The following is a 17,757-nucleotide window of genomic DNA, read 5'->3' as shown; positions in this document are numbered from 1 at the left end:
CCACTCCCAGCCCCGCCCCGTCCTGCCACGCCCAGCCCCCTCTTGTCAAGCCCTGCGCCCTGTTCAATGATTGACTCCGTGGCGTCATCAGAACGCGGGGCCTCGCTGAAGAAGGGAAAGGGTTAATGTTTTTTGTACTCAATGTATTTTGTGCCTAAAAGGTTGAACTTTGTATCTGGAATGTATCATAAACATATCGTTTACTTGTGGCTAGTCATCCCTTTTTTATATTGCTCCTGGTAGTAGCATAAGCCATTTGTTCATGTCTTTCATCTTTTACTTTAGTATAAGCCATTTGTTCATGGTTCTCTCGCTTGTTTATATCATACTGATAAAACAGACAGTTGAATATAGATGTTAGGAGGCTTTCCCGGAGGCTTGTCTGTGATTTAAGCAGAGGAAGCAGCCACCAAATGGTAGAGTGCGAGAATGGCCGTTTGAAGGAGAACTCCCACTGGGACAGTTGCACTCAGTCACTTCAAAGGAAACGCTGCGGGAAGAGCAGGGGACCAGAGATGACACCTTGACTGCAACGACCAGAAGAATTGTGCTTTATGACCCAAGGATACCAGATGGTTTCTAACCATGATCCAAAGACTATCAGAAGCTGTTAAAGGAACTATAATTTACGATCAAGGACTGTTAACTGGACTTTGCTTCGTGACTTGTATTGGGAACCCTGATGTATAAATATCCATGCTTCTTGTGTTCAGTGAGAACTTTGGCTTCCGCTTTCAAGGGGTCAAGTTCTCCCATAAGCTTATGAAAATAAAGCCTGACTGTATTTTTGACTCATATCAGCCTATAGAGGTATAATTTCCGACTTCAGTTTTGGTGCCGAAAGCCGGGACAATAAAACCCCGGGTCTGTTTGTGGGACTCTGTTTGCAGGCCCAGGTTGAATGGCCACAACCTGTGCACTGGAATAGAGTTCTGAACCTAGTAGGGTGAGTCAAACTACAGTGGGCTGAGCATATGTGGTGAGTGTGTGTGAGAGTGAAAGACATCTGAGCTGAACACATTCGGACAAGGAGGCATTTGTCTGTTATGGATTCTCAAGTGAGTGTAAAGACTGGAGAAAGGTTGCCTGAGATGTGATGTTCAGACGTGAGTGAGAAAGAAACTGTTTGTGTGAGAGAGAAACTGTCTGAGTGATCACTGGAATAGTGTAAGCTTAATAGTGTAAGCGGTGGTACGGAGGGATTTGATCGCCCCTGACAGGTAACACCGGACTCTGATAAGAGCGACCTAGGAGTGGGAGAGTGAGAAGGGAGAATAGAAGGCTCCAAGTGGTGAGTATAAAACTTATCTGTATTATGGTGGGATCACAAGCACAAAGACAGTGGGGACTACCGGAATCCCTGATACATGAGTGTATGACTGAGAGGAACAAATTCATTAAACAGATGAGAAAAGGGGGGTGGAACTTATCCTACCCTCTGGGCCAACAGCACAAGTGGTTGGGTAAAGAAAAGAGAAACATGACAAAGAAAATAGGAGTATTGTTAATACATCAGTTAGCTGGACTAATTGAGCAAGTCGTTGCCTCTACTCAAAAGTGGAGTGAGGATAAAGAAAGGATTAGGGAGTTAGAATGCAGAGTAAGGGGACTGGAGAAACAAAACCAAGTATTAGAAGAAAAGCAATGGAGAGGGGAAACCATTCCTCTACCTCCTTATGAGTCCATACAACAGGAACTAAACACTCTTCCAGAGGAATGGGACGCCCGAGAACACAACTTAGTGCCAGTAACCCAAGGGGGAACAGATACACAGCCATAAAGTAAATTATGAACCTTTCACCCTGGGTGAGAGGCAGCAGATAATGGCTTCCTTGGGTAAATTACAACCTAGAAGCGCAAACACTAAATTCTGGGAAGAATTAGACACAATTTGGGTAGGACACCAATTACACCTGAGAGACGTACACCAGCTGGTAAGGGCAGCCTGTCCAGCGGGTAAGTGGAGGCAGGTAGCAGGTGGACCCGCCGCTCCTCCAGCACAGGATTATAGTGGGGGACGGTGGACACATGTAGTCGCCCTAACATCAGAGATAGATGCCCAACAGACACCCTCTGCCCAGATTAAAGTAGAAATTCTGAGTATTAGGGAATGCTCCCACTAACTGGAGCAGAATGACCACAACGAAACAGCTAAAAGGGGCTTCTGAATGTGGGGGATGGTTGTTCCAGGTACATCAGGAGTGCTCTGGACAAGGAAACCCAGGTCAAGGGGATCGAGCGTTCATCCAGGCTTTTAAGGATGAATTCTTTAGTGTTCACCAAAAACTCCTTGAAATGGGAATTCTCAGTACCCCGAACTATGATGAGTTGGTAGAATGGGCGAATGGCATACCTGGAGGTGGATAGGAGAGATCTTAGTTTTTGTATTTCAGTGTGTTTGTGTGATCTGGTTTCTAGTCGAATGTAGGTGGTTGTTGTTGTATTAAATTGAGAGCAAGAATTGTTGAAACCTTTGTTCTTGTGGAGTGTTTATTGCGGGTAATAAATGACCTTAGTTTAGCCTCAGGAATGCTGGGGAGGTGTGAAGACTGATAAAGATTAAAGTGATAAGATTTCTTGCATTTACTTCTGTTTTGAGTTTTACTTTCAGTTTGGAAGAAAGAATAAAAGTGATAAATTGAAGTTTCAAAATCAAAGTACATAATTTGAAGTTGGAAATAGCCAATTTGAATTTTGAATAAACCTGTGTTTGAATTTTGTTAAGAAAGGATTTAAACCTTGGAGGGAACCATGTGCTCTCTCCTTTGTCTTAAAGTGAAGATTATGAGAGAGTTAGTTGAGAAATTGGGAGAAGAAATTAAGTAATTTTATGGAAAAGTAGATAAGCAAGAACAAAAGAATGTGGTAAATGTACTGTCTATGAGTCAGTTTAAAATATTTTAAGTTAAGTGAAATGAATTGTAATTCTACTTATTTCACGTTCCAGCAGGAGATTAATCAATTAAATCTTAGTTGCCAATGCAAATTGCCCTTACAAATGTCTGATAGTTTAATGTTCTGTAACTGGTTAAAATTATGTACTGCCGTTGGAATTTTATGTGCTATCTATTGTTCAAAGTTTGCCAAATATTGAGCACTGTCAAGCTTAAAATCTAACCAGTTAAAATCAAACCAAAAGGTTTCTGATTAATTAACGAGTGTGTATTGTACCTACGCTGGTTTTGATTTGGCGCCTGTTGTTTTCCTCGAGTGCGGGGGGGGGGTTTTATCTGGAGCTTGGTTTAAATTGGAAACGGATTGGATTAAAGGGGTTTAGATATCACAGTTATGGTGTGTGAAGTATGATACAACTGCCGCTTGATTATTTTTATTATACAGTATAGCACTGCTATATCGACCCGGAAATAAAATCAAATTCTGAAAAGCCTTCACCAATTTTGTATAATATAGTTATATATTATATGTTGTGTATTGATAAAACATAATTCTGTAGGAGCTTCCTGTTTTCCTCGCCATACAAATGATTAAACTAGAGATAATGTTGGGGTACATTATATAAAGATTGGAGCTGTATGGAATGTGATTTTAATGGGGAATGCGATGTTTTTTGATGAGATTATATACAAATGAATGGATGTCCGATTGCAGCCAAAAAACCAGTTTAAAGTGTTATTTAATTCGCACTAAGCTTCCTATGGAAGGGGGGTGTGTAGTTAACTGTATAATGTACTAGCTAAAACCATACAGATATCGGGAAATTGTGGACAGAGATATTGCCCACTATACTGATGAGATTAAGAATTACCACAAACCGGACAACCGGATTAACCCCTTATGAATTAATGACAGAATGGGTGATGATGTAGGTTCACTAAAAGATGAATTCAGGAGATATATTTTGGAACTAAGCACCCAACTTAAAGGCTTGCGCAAATTGGTAAAAGACAATCCGGAACAAAGAGACAGAGAGGGAGAGAGAGCTTGAAATGCTCCCTGACGGGCGGGAAGTGCGTCCAAGTAAAAGCATTACTTGACAAACCTGGGTTCGCCCCTCAATGGGAGGGCCCCTATAAAGTTAAAATTGTGTAGTGTGCTTAATTCACAGAGATGCGAGACGGTTGACCTCCAAGGGCGGCACGGTAGCACAGTGGTTAGCACTGCTGCTTCACAGCGCCAGGGTCCCGGGTTCGATTCCTGGCTCGGGTCACTGTCTGTGTGGAGTTTGCACATTCTCCTCGTGTCTGCGTGGGTTTCCTCCGAGTGCTCCGGTTTCCTCCCACAGTCCAAAGATGTGCGGGTTAGGTTGATTGGCCAGGTTAAAAAAAATTGCCCCTTAAAGTCCTGGGATGCGTAGGTTAGAGGAATTAGCGGGTAAAATATGTGGGGGTAGGGCCTGGGTGGGATTGTGGTCGGTGCAGACTCGATGGGCCGAATGGCCTCCTTCTGCACTGTAGGGTTTCTATGATTCTATGATTTCTATGAACGGGTTCGCGGGCAGTGGCGCGCGGGCGGTATAGCCTTTGGACCATTGTATAACGGTCGCGCGGGTTATTAGTTAAGTGATAGGATGATTTTCTTGCTGCTTCTCACGACCCTTGCCCTGCTAGTTACGGAGGGGAAGTATAGATGGAATTGTGTAGACTTGAGGATAGAGCATCACAAGCATGTAACGATCGCTCTGTCTATTGTAACCTTCTGACACATGGAATAAGTCCCTGGGAGGTAACCCGTAGGGACCGCTGCTTGGGATTCCTTAACCATGCCATGTTGCTAACTCTGTTGGAGGGGCGAGGTGATTGGGGTCTCCCATACATGTAATGTGGTGTAACTGGAATTTTTGGTGTTTAGCTGAGGGACCGGGATGGATCTGTACCCGGCGACAGCAGAGGGCTCGGGAGGATGTGTACATCAACACGAGATTTGGTCGATCCAAGCAATCATTGTACCAATCCTCTAAAATCAGGCCCCATCACATGAACACTTTCATGTATATGTCTCACTTGTATGCATTGCAGTCAAAATTTTGAGCAAGTGCTGGGTCTGCTCACATATTCCCATGCACGAAGGAAAGGGGGGAAAGTCCTTTATTCCCTATCCCTTTGTCAACTCCGGGAATAGTGAGGGGATTTCGAATCAGAATGGAACCCACGATGGGACAAGGAAAGTGACATTTAAAGAAAAACCCCATCAGGCATGTTGTGAACACCCAACAAGGGGGATCTATCACCTTGGTAAGAAACGGAACCATACTTATTGGCCGTAGCTACTGTACCCAGCAGATTAATGTCACCAGTGATGCCTGGGCTTTGGCGCAACAGATTACAATCCATTGCCCTACTGCTGATGTCCTGATCAGCCTCTCCTCTACTTATATGAGCAGCATGACTGCATATAATGGTACCTGTTGTGTGTGTGGAAACAATGCCGACCCATGGCTTCCTTGGGATCGTGTTATTTAGTATATGTGGTACCCTATATTCACCGTTACTGAGACAGAATGGTTCTTTATGATAGCTTTCCCACTTTATGGGACAGCAAAAGCAGCTCAGGAACTTATGCATATGGCCTCGACCTTGGAGAGAATTGCAAATGAAACTAGAGACAGGTTCGAGGAGGTGAGCACAGCCATCTCTGAAATATCAACTGAAGTTGTAGCTATCCGGACTGTTGCTTTATAGAACCGATTGACACTTGATTATGTGTTGGCTTTCCAGGGAGGAACGTGCGCTATAATTGAATCTGAATGCTGCACGTATATCCCAGATGTTTCGGAAAATATAACTCGTTTGGCAGATCATATCAAACGAGTGACGATGACAATACAAGGTGAAGGAAGCCAATATCAGAATTATAACCCTCCGGGATCGCTGGGGCAATGGTTCAGGTCGTGGGAATCATATCTGATGCACAGGTTAATTGTATTAATTGTCATTGTTATCGCATGTTGTATTTGTATGGCATTATTGAACGCTTGTTGTAAAACGGTAACAGCCCGAATTATGCCGAGTGCAAGTGTACAGGCAGAAGGGACAGACTTCCTGATGAAGGAGGTAGGCCCATATGTATTGGTAACATTTGGCTCTGAGTTGGTCATGGGGCCATCTTTGCACTTGGCCTCTGACCAAAGGGGGGATTGAAGAAGGGAAAGGGTTAATGTTTTTTGTACTCAATGTATTTTGTGCCTAAAAGGTTGAACTTTGTATCTGGAATGTATCATAAACATATCGTTTACTTGTGGCTAGTCATCCCTTTTTTATATTGCTCCTGGTAGTAGCATAAGCCATTTGTTCATGTCTTTCATCTTTTACTTTAGTATAAGCCATTTGTTCATGGTTCTCTCGCTTGTTTATATCATTCTGATAAAACAGACAGTTGAATATAGATGTTAGGAGGCTTTCCCGGAGGCTTGTCTGTGATTTAAGCAGAGGAAGCAGCCACCAAATGGTAGAGTGCGAGAATGGCCGTTTGAAGGAGAACTCCCACTGGGACAGTTGCACTCAGTCACTTCAAAGGAAACGCTGCGGGAAGAGCAGCGGACCAGAGATGACACCTTGACTGCAACGACCAGAAGAATTGTGCTTTATGACCCAAGGATACCAGATGGTTTCTAACCATGATCCAAAGACTATCAGAAGCTGTTAAAGGAACTATAATTTACGATCAAGGACTGTTAACTGGACTTTGCTTCGTGACTTGTATTGGGAACCCTGATGTATAAATATCCATGCTTCTTGTGTTCAGTGAGAACTTTGACTTCCGCTTTCAAGGGGTCAAGTTCTCCCATAAGCTTGTGAGAATAAAGCCTGACTGTATTTTTGACTCATATCAGCCGAAAGAGGTATAACTTCCGACTTCACTCGCCTTCATGAGAGGGGAGGGGCGCTGTTCCCATATTAGGAGCTGTGGCTTGTGCTGTCCTCAGGGGGTGGGCCCTGTGCCCTTACTGGGACTGTCTACTTTGCTGTCATCAGTGATCCGGGTTGTTCTTACGGGGGATCCACGCTCTCTGAGAGTCAATCACATTGCCTTGGCTCTGAGTCACATGCAGACCAGACTGGGTAAGGGCGGGGAGATGATGCAGAGGGGGAGACTGCAGGGAGACGATGCAGAGGGGGAGACTGCGGGGAGACGACGTGGATGGGGAGACTGCGGGGAGACGATGCGGAGGGGGAGACTTTGGAGAGACGACACGGAGCAAGAGACTGTGGGGGAGACGATGCAGAGCGTGAGATGACACGGAGGGAGAGGCTGCGGGGAGACGACGTAGAGGGACAGACTGCGTGGAGACGACATGGAGGGGGATACTGCGGGGAGACGACTTGGAGGGGGAGACTGCGGGGAGACGTTGCAGAGGGGGAGACGACACGGAGGGAGAGACTTCGTGGAGACGACACGGAAGTCGAGACTGCGGGGAGACGACGTGGTAGGAGAGACTACGGGGAGATGACGCGGATCGAGAGACTGCGGGGAGACGACGTGGAGTGAGAGACTGCGGGGAGACGACGCGGAGGGATAGACTGTGGGGAGATGACATGGAGCGAGAGACTGCAGTGAGACGACGTGGAGCGAGAGGCTGCAGGGAGACGGCGCGGAGGTACAGAATGCCGGGAGCTGATGCGGAGTTTGAGACTGTGGGGAGATGACGTGGAGCGAGAGACTGCGGGGACACAATGCGGAGTGAGAGACTGCGGGGAGATGATGCAGACCGAGAGACTGCGGGGAGACAACAGGGAGTGCGAGAATGCGGGAAGACAACGCGGAGGGAGAGACTGCGGGGAGACAACGCCATGGGAGAGACACTGCAGGGAGATGACGTGGAGGGAGAGACTGTGGGGAGATGACGCGGAGCGAGAGATTGCGGGGAGACGACGTGGAGGGAGAGACTGCGGGGAGCCGACACGGAGGGAGAGACTGCAGGGTGATGACATGGAGCGAGAGACTGCGGGGAGACGATGCGGAGCGAGAGACTGTGGGTAGATGACGTAGTGCGAGAGACTGCGGGGAGATGACATGTAGCGAGAGACTGCAGGGAGACGACGTGGAGGGGGAGATTGCGGGGAGATGATGCGGTGGTGGAGACTGCGGGGAGACGATGCAGTGGGGGAGACTGCGGGGAGACGACGCAGAGGGAGAGACTGCGGGGTGATGATGCGGACTGAGAGACTGCGGGGAGACGACACGGAGCGAGAGACTGCGGGGCGACGACGCGGTGGTAGTGACTGCAGGGAGATGATGCGGAGCGAGAGACTGCGGGAAGACAATGCGGAGGGAGAGACTGCAGGGAGACGACGCGGAGAGAGTGGCTGCGGGGAGATGACGCGGAGGTTGAGACTGCAGGGAGATGACGCGGACCGAGAGACTGCGGGGAGACAATGCGGAGGGAGAGACTGCGGGAAGACGACGAAGAGCGAGAGACTGCGGGGAGAGGATGCAGAGTGAGAGACTGTGGGGAGTTGATGTGGAGCGCGAGAATGCAGCGAGACAACGCGGAGCGAGAGTCTGGGGGGAGACAACGCTGTAGGAGAGATTGCACTGGAGATGCTGCGGAACGAGAGACTGCAGGGAGACGACGCAGAGCGGGAGACTGCGGGGAGATGACGTGGAGCGGGAGACTGCGGGGAGACGATGCGGAGCGAGAGACTGCAGGGAGACGATGCGGAGTGAGAGACTGCGGGGAGACGACGCGGAGCGAGAGACTGCGGGGAGACGACGCAGTAGGAGAGACAGCGGGGAGATGATGCGGAGCGAGAGACTGCAGGGAGATGACGCGGAGCGAGAGACTGCGGGGAGACGACGTGGAGCAAGAGACTGCGGGGAGACGAAGCGGAGGGAGAGACTGCGGGGAGACGACGCAGAGCGAGAAATTGTGGGGAGACAATGCGGAGCGAGAGACTGTGGGGAGACGATACAGAGTGAGTGACTGCAGGGAGATGGCGCGGAGCGCGAGACTGCGGGGAGATGACGCGGAGCAACAGACTGCGGGGAGATGACGTGGTAGGAGAGAATGTTGGGAGATGAAGCGGAAGCAGAGACTGGGGGGAGACGGCGCGGAGGGAAAGACTGCGGGGAGATGACGTGGATTACAGGCTGCGGGGAGACGACTAGGAGGTAGAGACTGTGGGTAGACGACACGCAGGGAGAGACTGCGGGGAGATGACGCAGAGGGGGAGACTGCGGGGAGACGACGCAGAGAGCAAGACGACGTGGAGGGGGAGACTGAGGGGAGACGATGCGGAGGTAGAGACTGCAGGGAGATGATGCGGAGCGAGAGACTGCGGGAAGACAACGCGGAGGGAGAGACTGCAGGGAGACGGGGGGAGATGACGCGGAGGTTGAGACTGCAGGGAGATGACGCGGACCGAGAGACTGCGGGGAGACAATGCGGAGGGAGAGACTGCGGGAAGACGACGAAGAGCGAGAGACTGCGGGGAGAGGATGCAGAGTGAGAGACTGTGGGGAGTTGATGTGGAGCGCGAGAATGCAGCGAGACAACGCGGAGCGAGAGTCTGGGGGGAGACGACGCTGTAGGAGAGATTGCACTGGAGATGATGCGGAACGAGAGACTGCAGGGAGACGACGCAGAGCGGGAGACTGCGGGGAGATGACGCGGAGAGGGAGACTGCGGGGCGACGATGCGGAGCGAGAGACTGCAGGGAGACGATGCGGAGTGAGAGACTGCGGGGAGACGACGCGGAGCGAGAGACTGCGGGGAGACGACGCAGTACGAGAGACAGCGGGGAGATGATGCGGAGTGAGAGACTGCAGGGAGATGACGCAGAGCGAGAGACTGCGGGGAGACGACGTGGAGCAAGAGACTGTGGGGAGACGAAGCAGAGAGAGAGACTGCGGGGAGACGAAGCGGAGGGAGAGACTGCGGGGAGACGACGCAGAGCGAGAAATTGTGGGGAGACAATGCGGAGCGAGAGACTGTGGGGAGACGATACAGAGTGAGTGACTGCAGGGAGATGGCGCGGAGCGCGAGACTGCGGGGAGATGACGCGGAGCAACAGACTGCGGGGAGATGACGTGGTAGGAGAGAATGTTGGGAGATGAAGCGGAAGCAGAGACTGGGGGGAGACGGCGCGGAGGGAAAGACTGCGGGAAGATGACGTGGATTACAGGCTGCGGGGAGACGACTAGGAGGTAGAGACTGTGGGGAGACGACACGCAGGGAGAGACTGCGGGGAGATGACGCAGAGGGGGAGACTGCGGGGAGACGACTCAGAGAGCAAGACGACGTGGAGGGGGAGACTGAGGGGAGACGATGCGGAGGTAGAGACTGCAGGGAGACGAAGCAGAGGGGGAGACTGTGGGGAGACGACGCGGAGGGGTAGACTGTGGGGAGACGACGTGGAGGTTGAGACTGTGGGGAGACGATGCGGAGGTAGAGACAGAGGGGAGACGACGTGGAGGGGGAGACTGCGGGGAGATGACGCGGAGGGGGAGACTGCGGGGAAATGATGCGGAGGTAGAGACTGCGGGGAGATGACGCGGAGGTAGAGACTACGGCGAGACAACGCGGAGCGGGAGACTGCGGGGAGACGACGCGGAGGGGTAGACTTGGGGAGATGACGCGGAGGGGGAGACTGCGGGGAGACGCCACCGAGGGGGAGACTGCGGGGAGATGACATGGAGGGGGAGACTGCGGGGAGACGACGAGGAGGGGAAGACTGCGGGGGGCGACGCGGAGGGAGAGACTGCAGGGAGATGACGCAGAGGGGGAGACTGCGGGGAGACGACTCAGAGAGCATGATGATGTGGAGGCAGAGACTGTGGGGAGACGATGCGGAGGTAGAGACTGCAGGTAGACGAAGCGGAGGTAGAGACTGCGGGGAGACAACACGGAGGTAGAGATGACAGGGAGACGAAGCAGTGGTAGAGACTGTGGGGAGACGACGCGGAGGTAGAGACTGCAGGGAGACGATGCGGAGGTGGAGATTGCGGGGAGACGACGCGGAGGGGGAGACTGTGGGGAGACGACGCGGAGGGGGAGACTGTGGGGAGATGACGTGGAGGTTGAGACTGTGGGGAGACGAAGCGGAGGTAGAGACAGAGGGGAGACGCGCGGAGGTGGAGACTGCGGGGAGACGATGCGGAGGTTGAGACTGCGGGGAGACGCCGTGGAGGGGGAGACTGCGGGGAGATAACGCGGAGGGGGAGAGTGCGGGGAAATGACACGGAGGTAGAGACTGCGGGGAGATGACGCGGAGGTGGAGACTGCGGGGAGACAACACGGAGGTAGAGATGACAGGGAGACGAAGCAGTGGTAGAGACTGTGGGGAGACGACGCGGAGGTAGTGACTGCAGGGAGACGATGCGGAGGTGGAGATTGCGGGGAGACGACGCGGAGGGGGAGACTGTGGGGAGACGACGCGGAGGGGGAGACTGTGGGGAGATGACGTGGAGGTTGAGATTGTGGGGAGACGAAGCGGAGGTAGAGACAGAGGGGAGACGTGCGGAGGTGGAGACTGCGGGGAGACGATGCGGAGGTTGAGACTGCGGGGAGACGCCGTGGAGGGGGAGACTGCGGGGAGACGATGCAGAGGGGGAGACTGCGGGGAGACGACGCGGAGGGGTAGACTGCGGGGAGAGTACGCGGCGGGGGAGACTGCGGGGAGACGCTGCCGAGGGGGAGACTGCGGGGAGATGACGTGGAGGGGGAGACTGCGGGGAGACGACGAGGAGGGGAAGACTGCGGGGGGTGACACGGAGGGAGAGACTGCAGGGAGACGACGCGGAGGGAGAGTCTGCGGGGAGATGACGTGGAGGTAGAGACTGCGGGAAGCGACGCAGAAGTGGAGACTGCTGGGAGATGAGACGGAGGGAGAGACTGCGGGGAGACGACCCGGAGGGGGAGACTGCGGGGAGCCAACGCGGAAGGGGAGACTGCGGGGAGACGACCCGGAGGGGGAGACTGTGGGGAGATGATGCCCAGGTGAAGACTGCGGGGAGACGATGCGGAGGGGGAGACTGCAGGGAGACGACGCAGATTGGAAGATGCGGGGAGACGACGCAGAGTGCGAGACTGCGGGGACACGACGCAGCGGGTTAGACTGCGGGGAGACGACGCGGAGGTAGAGACTGCAGGGAGATGACGCGGAGGGGGAGACTGCTGGGTGACGACGCTGTGGGGAGATGACACGGAGGGGGAGACTGCAGGGAGACGATGCGGAGGGGTGGACTGTGGGGAGATGACGCCGAGGGGGAGGCTGCAGGAAACGAGGCAGAGGGGTAGACTGCAGGGAGATGATGCGGAGGAGGAGACTGTGGGGAGACGACGCAGAGGGAGAGACTGCGGGGAGACGACATGGAGGGAGAGATTGTGGGGAGATGACGTGGAGGGGGAAACGACGCGGAGCGAGAGATTGCGGGGAGACGACGTGGAGGGGGAAACGACGCGGAGCGAGAGACTGCAGGGACATGATGCGGAGTCGAGACTGCGGGGAGACGATTTGGAGGGAGAGACTATGGGGAGACGATGCCCAGTGAGAGACTGCAGGGAGACGATGCAGAGCGAGAGGCTGCGGAGAGATGACGCGGAGGTAGAGACCACGGGGAGATGAAGCGGAGCGAGAGAATAGAACATAGAACATAGAACAGTACAGCACAGAACAGGCCCTTCGGCCCACGATGTTGTGCCGAGCTTTATCTGAAACCAAGATCAAGCTATCCCACTCCCTATCATCCTGGTGTGCTCCATGTGCTTATCCAATAACCGCTTAAATGTTTCTAAAGTGTCTGACTCCACCATCACTGCAGGCAGTCCATTCCACACCCCAACCACTCTCTGTGTAAAGAACCTACCTCTGATATCCGTCCTGTATCTCCCACCACGAACCCTATAGTTATGCCCCCTTGTAATAGCTCCATCCACCCGAGGAAATAGTCTTTGAGCGTTCACTCTATCTATCCCCTTCATCAATTTATACACCTCTATTAAGTCTCCCCTCAGCCTCCTCCGCTCCAGAGAGAACAGCCCTAGCTCCCTCAACCTTTCCTCATATGACCTACCCTCCAAACCAGGCAGCATCCTGGTAAATCTCCTCTGCACTCCTTCCAGCGCTTCCACATCCTTCCTATAGTGAGGTGACCAGAACTGCACACAATATTCCAAATGTGGTCTCACCAAGGTCCTGTACAGTTGCAGCATAACCCCACGGCTCTTAAACTCCAACCCCCTGTTAATAAAAGCTAACACACTACAGGCCTTCTTCACAGCTCTATCCACTTGACTGGCAACCTTTAGAGATCTGTGGATATGGACCCCAAGATCTCTCTGTTCCTCCACAGTCTTCAGAACCCTACCTTTGACCCTGTAATCCACATTTAAATTTGTCCTACCAAAATGAATCACCTCACATTTATCAGGGTTAAACTCCATTTGCCATTTTTCAGCCCAGCCTTGCATCCTATCTATGTCTCTTTGCAGCCTACAACAGCCCTCCACCTCATCCACTACTCCACCAATCTTGGTGTCATCAGCAAATTTACTGATCCACCCTTCAGCCCCCTCCTCTAAGTCATTAATAAAAATCACAAAGAGCAGAGGACCAAGCACTGATCCCTGCGGCACACCGGAATGCGGGGAGACGATGCAGAGTGAGAGACTGCGGGGAGACGACACAGAGCGAGAGACTGTGGGGGGACGACGCAGAGCGAGAGATTTCGTGGAGATGACGTGGAGCACGAGACTGCGGGGAGATGATGTGGAGCGAGAGACTGCGGGGAGACGACGCGGAATCAGAGACTGCGGGGAGATGATGCGGAGTTAGAGACTGCGGGGAGACGACGTGGGGATAGAGACTGCAAGGAGACAATGCGGAGGTAGAGACTGTGGGGAGATGACGCCGAGGAGGAGACTGCGGGGAGACAATGTGGAGGGAGAGACTGCGGGGAAACAACGCGGAGGGAGAGACTGCGGGGAAACAACGCGGAGGGAGAGTCTGCAGGGGGAAGACACGGAGGGGGAGACAGCGGGGAGATGACAGGGAGGGTGAGGCGCCACGGAGGGAGGGACTGTGGGGCGATGACGCGGAGGGGGAGACTGTGGGGAGACGACGCGGAGGGAGAGACTGCGGGGAGACGACCCGGAGGGGGAGACTGCCGGGAGACGTTGTGGAGGGGGAGACAACACGGAGGAAGAGACTTTGGGGTGATGACGCGGAGGGGGAGAGTGCGGGGAGATGACGCGGAGGGAGATACTGAGGGGAGACAACGCGGAAGGGTAGACTGCGGGGAGACGACGCGAAGGGGGAGACTGCGGGGAGACGACATGGAGGGGGAGACGATGCGCAGCGAGAAAATGCGGGGAGACGAAGCGGAGGGAGAGACTACAGGGAGGGGATGCGAAGTGAGTGACTGCGGGGAGATGACACAGAGTGAGAGGATGCCGGGAGACGACGCCGACATAGAGACTACGGGGAGACGATGCAGAGGTAGAGACTGCAGGGGAGATGACATGGAGTGAGAGACGGCGGGGAGACGACACGTAGGGAGAGACTGCGGGGAGACGATGCAGAGCGAGAGATTGCGGAGAGACAATGCGGAGTGCGAGACTGCGGGGAGATGACACGGAGCGAGAGACTGCGGGGAGATGACGCAGAGGGGGAGACGACGCAGAGGGGGAGTCTGCGTGGGCACGATGCGGAGGGGGAGATGACGTGGAGGGGGAGACTGAGGGGAGACGATGCGGAAGTCGAGACTGCGGGGTGATGACGCGGAGGTAGAGACTGTGGGGAGAAGCAGCGGAGGTAGAGATTGCGGGGAGACGACGCGGAGGTGGAGGCTGCGGGAGACGACACAGAGGTCGAGACTGCGGGGAGATGACACGGAGGTAGAGACTGCGGGGAGACGACGCACAGGTAAAGACTGTGGGGAGACCATGCAGAGAGGGAGACTGTGGGGAGACGATGTGGAGGTAGAGACTGCGGGGAGACAATGCGGTGGTAGAGACTGCGGGGAGATGACGCGGAGAGGGAGACGACGTGGAGCGAGAGACTGAAGGGATACGTCGTGAACGGAGAGACTGCGGGGAGATGACGCTGAGAGGGAGACGACGCGGAGCGGGAGACTGAAGGGAGAGGTCCCGGAGGGAGAGACTGCGGGGAGCCGACGCGAAGGGGGAGACTGCAGGGAGACGACGCGGAGGGAGAGACTGCGGTGAGACGACGTGGAGGGAGAGACTGCGGGGAGACGACGTGGAGGGGGAAACGATGCGGTGGGGGAAATGACGCGGAGCGACAGACTGCGGGGAGACGACGCAGAGCGAGCGACTGTGGGGAGGCGACACAGAGCGAGAGACAGCGGGGAGACGACACAGAGCGAGAGACTGCGGGGAGGCGACGCGCAGCGACAGACTGCGGGGAGACGATGCAGAGTGAGAGACTGCGGGGAGACGACACAGAGCGAGAGACTGCGGGGAGACGACGCCAAGCGAGAGACTTCGGGGAGACAACGCGGAGCGAGAGACTACGGGCATATGACGTGGAAGGGGAGACTGCGGGAGACGACGCGGAGGGAGAGACTGCAGGGAGACGACGCGCAGGTAAAGACTGCGGAGATGATGCAGAGAGGGAGACTGCGGGGAGACGGCGTGGAGGGGGAGACTGCGGGGAGACAATGTGGAGGGGGAGACGATGCGGAGCGAGAAACTGCGGGGAGACGAAGCGGAGGGAGAGATTACAGGGAGGGGATGTGGAGAGAGAGACTGCGGGGAGATGGGGTGGAGGGGGACTTGTATTGCATGTCCCAGACAGAGGTCAACCAGGTTCAACGCCAGCATCAGGTCATTGTCTGTTTGGAGTTTGCACATTCTGCACGTGGCTGCGTGGGTTTCCTCTGGCTACTCCAGTTTCCTCCCAGGCTACAAAGATGTCTGTGTTAGGTGGATTGGCCAATCTACATTAACCCTGTGTCGAGGGATTAGCAGCGTTATGGAAATAGGGCCTGGGTGGGATTGTGCAGTGTCGGTGCAGTCCCGATATGCCAAATTGCCTCCTTCTACACTGCAGGGATTCTATGATTCTACGATTGTATGTCAGTCCGTTAAGCAAGGACCCTGCGGTTACAATTTCAGTTAACTCAATTCTGTTAAATCTATATATTTTCCAACTGAAGGCATTTACATCAATGTTTTTATTGCTACCATCGATGGATGGATTGAGTGATGGATGGATGGATGGATAGATGAATGGATGGATGGATGGATGGATGGATGGATGGATGGATGGATGGATGGATGGATGGATGGATGGATGGATGGATGGATGGATGGATGGATGGATGGATGGATGGATGGATGGATGGACGGATGGACGGATGGACGGATGGATGGATGGATGGATGGATGGATGGATGGATGGATGGATGGATGGATGGATGGATGGATGGATGGATGGATGGATGGATGGATGGATGGATGGATGGATGGATGGATGGATGGATGGATGGATGGATGGATGGATGGATGGATGGATGGATGGATGGATGGATGGATGGATGGATGGATGGATGGATGGATGGATGGACGGACGGATGGATAGATGGACGGATGGATGGATGGACGGACGGACGGACGGACGGACGGATGGACGGATGGACGAATGGACGGATGGACGGGTATGTGATTAAATAATAATATATCAATCACACAAGGTATTATGAACGGCAGCATTTGTCCTTGAAGGCACTAATTTTCTTTCATTTCAGAGAAGATGCGGGCGCTGAGAATAGCGACATTGGAGGCATTGAAGACACCATATCTGCTGTTTTGAATTGTGCGCAAGATGGAACATTCTGAGTATCAGTCTGGCACCTTAATATTCACTTCTTGGAAATCTCTTGTACTTTGCTTTCTGCTCCCTTGGTCACCTAAAGCCCTCTGCTAATTTAACTCCAAGAATCTGCATTGTACTTCCCGCATTGTTCTGTTGTCGTTTGGTATTTGCATCAATTCTGCCTGCATAGTTACGACAGGTTACCCAACGGTTTTTTATGCATTATTCCCACTGCTTACTTTTCCATTTATATATTTCTGCTCATCTTTTTCTGCCGACCGGAATGTCTGCCCTTCCGGTTGACTCAGTGCTATTCTGCGTATAAAGTACCTGATGCAAATATTCACCTCAACAGAGGGCCGCAGGGAGACTTCCCTGAGGAGCATTCATAGAATCATAGCATCCCATCAGTGCAGAAGAGTACCATTTGACCCATCGAGCATACAGCGACGACAAACACACCGATGCCCTATCCCCGTATTTACCCCGCTAATTCCCATGACACTAAACGCAATTTAGCATGGCCAATCAGCCTAACCCGTACATCTTTGGAGTGTGAGAGGAAATCGGAGCACCCAGAGGAAACCAATACTGACACGGGGAGAAGGTGCAAACTCCACACAGACAGTGACCCGAGGCCGGAATTGAATACGTGTCCCTGTCACTGTGAGGCGTCAGTGTGCACCATGCCGCCCTGACTTTTGGGTGCATTCTGGGAGGTCAGCACAGTCACCTTGATTTGACTTGATTTGATTAAATATTGTCGCATGTATTAGTATAGAATAAAAAAATGTATTATTTCTTGTGTGCTGTGCAGACAAGGCATACTGTACGTAGAAAAGAAAAGGAGTGATTGCAGAATGTAGTTTTAGAGTCGTAGCTCGGGTGTAGGGAAAGATCAACTTAATACTAGGTAGGGCCATTCAAAAGTCTGATGGTAGCATGGAAAAAGCTGTTCTTGAGTCAGCTGGTATGTGTCCCCAGAATTTTGTACCTTTCTCACGATGGAAGGATGTAGAAG

This window comes from Mustelus asterias, chromosome 16 (genome assembly GCF_964213995.1).
Source record: "Mustelus asterias chromosome 16, sMusAst1.hap1.1, whole genome shotgun sequence".
Classification (NCBI taxonomy): domain Eukaryota; kingdom Metazoa; phylum Chordata; class Chondrichthyes; order Carcharhiniformes; family Triakidae; genus Mustelus; species Mustelus asterias.
This window is presented reverse-complemented; position numbering follows the sequence as displayed.